Source organism: Zootoca vivipara, chromosome 14 (assembly GCF_965207765.1).
Source record: "Zootoca vivipara chromosome 14, rZooViv2.hap1.1, whole genome shotgun sequence".
NCBI lineage: Eukaryota > Metazoa > Chordata > Lepidosauria > Squamata > Lacertidae > Zootoca > Zootoca vivipara.
The window spans coordinates 21351371-21356667 of NC_142597.1; the positions used below are offsets into that span (position 1 = coordinate 21351371).

The 5297-nt window shown below is 43.5% G+C and overlaps 1 long non-coding RNA gene across 1 annotated transcript; it reads left to right on the forward strand.

Annotated features, from left to right (window-relative positions):
* Nucleotides 1-321: 321 nt before the first annotated feature.
* LOC148683529 (uncharacterized) lies at nucleotides 322-4895 on the forward strand. The gene is made up of 3 exons (XR_015947048.1): nucleotides 322-1042; nucleotides 2313-2505; nucleotides 4507-4895. It is a non-coding gene; the product is annotated as an uncharacterized LOC148683529 (long non-coding RNA).
* Nucleotides 4896-5297: the final 402 nt, after the last annotated feature.

Below are 5297 nucleotides of genomic sequence, written 5' to 3' on the forward strand. Positions count from 1 at the left end.
AAATAAAAAAGTCCCAAACGCTGCAATCTTTCCTCAAAAAGTTCACTTGCTCCCCCAACTATCAGGTCCCTTAATCCCTGGGAGGACTGTGCTATACTTTCATATTTCATTGTGTCTTCTGTTCCCTTCCCCCCAACAATTAAGCCACAGTCTGATTCCTTCGGCTTTTGTTTCTGTAGTGATGTACAGCTCTTTTGTCTTGGGCACAGACGGGGGGGGGGGGGGGGGAGGAAGAGAATAAACTGGAGGTGGGGGGAGGGGAGAGATAGATAGATAAAGGGCTTGGCCATGGAAATGGAGGCAGTGAGAGAAGCCCAGAAGTTGCCAGAATCAGCCTCTTGATTCATCTCTTTCCCAGGGTTCATGTATGAAATAAAAACCTTGTAGCATCATACTAGTCTTCTGTTGTAAAGAGATGGCCCTCTACGTATGTTTAGAGCCAGTCTTGTCTTGACTGAGATTTAAATTGGCTGATAAATCGTTCAAACCCTTGGCGAATTCATTGATGGAAACCATTTTAAGCTGGGAAAGCAAATCATAAAAAGAGCTGTAGTAGACAACTAAGTTTAAAAAAGAAAAAAGGATTGTTTTTGTTTCGAAGTGGTCCTTCAATTGGGAATGAGAACAGAAAACAATAAACCCTAGAGGCCTTTCTGAATGAGTGGTAGCTTTTATTTATTAACTTGTAAGTTAATTTTGACATTGTGCCCTTTTATCTACATTTTGATAGATCAGTCTGTGCAGACAATGAATCAAGTAAACATTATTTCTTTGGTTAACAGTCCTTGTCTTTTATTACAATGTTGTCTGTTCCGGACATGCAGGAGGAGATGGCTTTGCCAGTCCAAAAGGTCCACCGAGTTGGGCCTCATTAAACAATAGGTTTGCTTTGTCCCATCCGTTCCAAGCCAGCACCCAAATACCTGAGCTATAAGAGCAGATAAGCACCTCCTGGAAGGTCGTCTGTCTGGTGCTCCTGGAGAAATGCAAAGTGTACGTGCACCTTACAATGAAACTGCGGCTTCACGTTAAACATGCAAAGGTCAGTTTAGTCACCCACACCCCTTGCCTTGCCCTGCCCTGCCCTGGGACACAGTTTCAGTGAAGTCTGCCTTTCGCTGGAAGCCCTCTCCCTTCTATAGATAACATATTTTGACCGCCACCATCATTTCAGCCTTCCTTCCTGCTCCTTTCAGATTGGAATGGGTTTGGATGAATCATCAGAAATGATAAATTCCCCTTCGAATGAGATTAGTTGCTTAAAATGGCATCATTGGGCTGAGATAAGATTGCGGGCACCAAAATGTTCCTTTCGCAACGAGAGAGACTGACTGGTGCAGCAGCTGGAAAGCAGAATACAGGCCAGCAGCAAGTGGATTCTGCCCCCAAACAAGGCGGAAATAGGATCTGAATACCAACTGAAACTTAAGAGAGAATTGGCTTCCAGCTGACCTGCTTATTGAGCATTTATTTGTGTGATTTGGGCTGTGCAAATCACATTTGAAACACAATTGAATGCCCACTAAGCATTCCGGGCACCGCAGTTTACGCCTTACAGAACTACAATTCCCAACAACCAACTACAGTTCCCAGAGCTCTTTGAGGGAAAGAATGTGCTTTGAGTGTGATGTGAAGATTGAGTGCAGGCACCCCCAAACTGCGGTCCTCCAGGTGTTTTGGCCTACAACTCCCATGATCCCTAGCTAATAGGACCAGTGGTCGGGGAAGATGCCAATTGTAGTCCAAAACATCTGGAGGGCTGAAGTTTGGGGATGCCTGATTTAGTGTGTTTATACTGCCTTGCTTGCACAGAGTGTGCAGCGAGTTATTTGACGGCCACTATTTATAGAGCATTCTGATTTGTCTGGTGGGATTCTACAACGTTGTGCTGAAAAAATTGCAGTTCTATGGTTTCTCAGCACTTTACCTGCCACAAAAATTTATGGCTTGTTTTTTAAGTAGGCTGGTTGTGCAAGAAAGACATGCCGTTTTTACCGCTCGCAAAATAACAATGTGGAATAGCTGCTGAAAAGCAATAAAAGGATAGCAGCTGCAACCTTCTTCTTTTTTTAATGTAAAGTGCTCTTGTGGCCATGCAGCAGTTTTAGATCCTTCTGCCAAAGACTGGAAAATGAACATATGAATGAATGGACGCAGGAAAGTATTGACACTTGCTACACAAATGCCTCCCTGTGGAACAGCTACACAGGTCTGTCAGGCCAGGATTCAAAGAGATTTCCAACCTTTAAAATTATCTTTCCTTGAGCAAGAGTTCTGTGTTTCTCAAATGTTGGTTTGTTTACATCTTTCAGCTGCAACGCGGTTCTTGTGGTCTCTGTGCAAGGCAAGTGAAGAGCTCTTGCTGTGTGGACTCTTGCATCCGGAAAGTGTGTGTGAGTTGTGATGTTACACCGGCACAGCCAAGCACGAATCCAGGTGGTGCACCAACAGGATTGCACAACTGCACATTGTGATGTTTTGCATCAGTCAGATGTGGCTGGAGAGGTGGGGATCTGGTGACTGGGGACCGTATATGACACAGTCAATTCTATGCACAAACTTTTCCATAACAGTATTGCATAAACTTTTCCATATCTTCAGGACCCTTTACAAACACAAACATCTTCTTGGAAACACTTGTCAAGGCAAAAGAGGGAGCGGCCTCCATTCAGGACTCTCTCACTTGTCATTTTTATTTTATTTTCCTGGTGTCGTTGGTTTAAGCTCTGCAATTTGTTGTCAAAACAAACAGCAGATTAGGGACCGAAGAAGGTCAGCCAGTTTCATTCCCATTCAAACAGCTGGAGATCAAAAGTTCAGACCAGACCTGGTGTCTGTGGATAAGGGCCAGCCCAGCCAAGGATGCAAATTGGAAAGGTGTATGATTTTAAGGAACTGGCTGTGGGTGGTTTCTGCAGGAGTGGAGGATCGGGGAGATAAGGTGCAGGCTCAATACGAGTGTCATAAAAGAGTTGCTGTACCAAGTCAAACTAAAGTCCCATCAGTCCTTGCATTCTGTCTCCGAGAGGGGCTAGTCAAATGTTCCTGGGGAAGCTCCTTAAATAGGTGTGGGGTGGTTGTTTGTTTGTTTGCACCTGTATCTGCTTGTTCTATCTGAACATGCATGATCCAGACCTAATTGGAAGTGAAGCAGGAAGATAACATTTGGAGCAATCATTCTCGGGGCTCCCTGGAGAGGCACAGAGCTCTGCCAGGACAGGAGTCGGCTTCCTTTGGACCCCTCTGAGTACAGGCCCCAAGTGAAGTCGAAATCAGATCTCATGGCACAGCCAACACACTGTGAAATGTTATTGTGGTGGCCAAGTGTGATCTCTATAATTTACATATATCTTACATGCATTGTGTTCAGAATTTCCTGAGAACACAGATATGAACCTCCTGGCTAACTTCTAAAATGCTGAGATGTCTAGGCTCATAACTTGTGTAGAGATATTAAATAAATGTTGTCATGGTCACTACTTATTCTGTTACAAAATGCACACATTGTGCAGCTCTGTGTGAAAGAAAATGATGCTTGTGAAATCAGCCCTCGACAGCCGTCTGTTAGATGCTAGAAACTCAGTCCCAGCTCTTCCTGGTATCTCAGTCTTTCCAAGTTATGCAAAACTTATGAATTTCCCAATTCCTCTTCAACCGTGAGTGCTAAAAGCATGCTATGTCCTGTGCCAAATTAGAAGTTATAAATTTCCTGGGGAGGTGCTATGGGTTGATAGAATACTCACACCAGTCTGATGTGATATGTATATATACATATGCAACTAATGTGAACTCAAACTATCTTTGGGGAGAAAAATGCATATTTATTACAGGGCTTAACAAATTTAAATCAAAGAGACAGGCCTTGATCCTTGCAGGTCTTAACTCTGGGAAAGTTTGGGTCAGATTTTTTACTACCCTGGCTCGTTTCCCATAAACACATAAGAAAATAAGATGCAACAAAATTCCACAAGCAGAGAAGCAGCTCTGGGGTGAGGCAGATTCAGTGGGAGCCCCACCCCCAAATTCCTCCCAGCCCCACCCACAAATAGCATTTTGACCAATATGGGGTAGCAGCAGCAGAACTGAAATGGTAGCTGGTGCAGCACTCAGTGTTGGGTTGCTGTAATGAAAAATTGTGTGGAAGCAAAACTGCTGTGTTTATAATCATTTAGGCAACGCTCCGCTCCAGACCCTTAACATGCAGCAAAGAATGCTCCCCCTCTGTTTCAAAGCAAACGGCGTGGGGAGGGAGCAGAGGTTACGGAGCTGTTTATGATTTCAATTAAGGGGCAGATACACATTTTGTTTTGTTTCCTCTCCTCGTTCCTGCCCCAGCAGCTCTCCACAAAGGCTTTCCACAAAAGCATCATGTGGGGATAATGGAATGGTAGATACAGGAGACACCTCACTGGGCTTAAATAGCATCTGGTTAACAGGGAGTAGTAAGGTCTCTGAGAGATGTGGATGAAAACCTGATATTAAACTCACACTTTTCATTCCCTCCAGGTCCATCTGCACTGTGAAACCCACACCTGCTAAGCTTGGTCATTTACTGTAATTGGACGAGGATAAAGGTGAACAAGACGTGTCTAACTTTAGTCTCACATGGACCATTTTGAAGAAAGCTTTATTGTTATACGCTTTCTGCTCTTCCCTTACATCCCCCTTTATTCAAAAACCACTGATCTGACAGCAAGCGTAGTTACCTGTCTGTGATAACTCTGCTGAAATCTGCACTGGTTCAATTAGAGACTGGATTATCATGCTCCCTTGCTAGTCTTTCCTCTTTCATGTTTGCTCTTTATGCAGAAAGACCGAACTATTCCAGAGTTGCATGGGTGTGAAAGTAATAACACAAAAGATCAAAACTGGATGTGCATCATTAAATAGTTTAGGCGGCATGGACTGAGGCTGTGTTCACACTACTGTTCACTGTGCACTCACTGCATTTCTAGTGAATGGGTGGGGTACAAATAATAATAATAATAATAATAATAATAATAATAATAATAATAATAATAGTCCTGAGTTTTAATCGATGCACACACGCTATACAAAATGCATATGTATCCTTTACCTTGTTATAAAGTCCTACAGTTTGATGCGTTGTTTCTCAAACCAGCTTCACAGTGATTGGAGTCCTTAGGTCTTGGAGTCCTTAAGTCGCTCCTTATTCATCTCTAGCCAAGGTGCAAACACTTTGGCATAGGGTAAAGACATTCCCGACATGTCAACAGCCCCAGCAGGGTGTTCAAATCTGACACTAAGGAAGCTGTGTGAGAGCTGTGAAATGCATT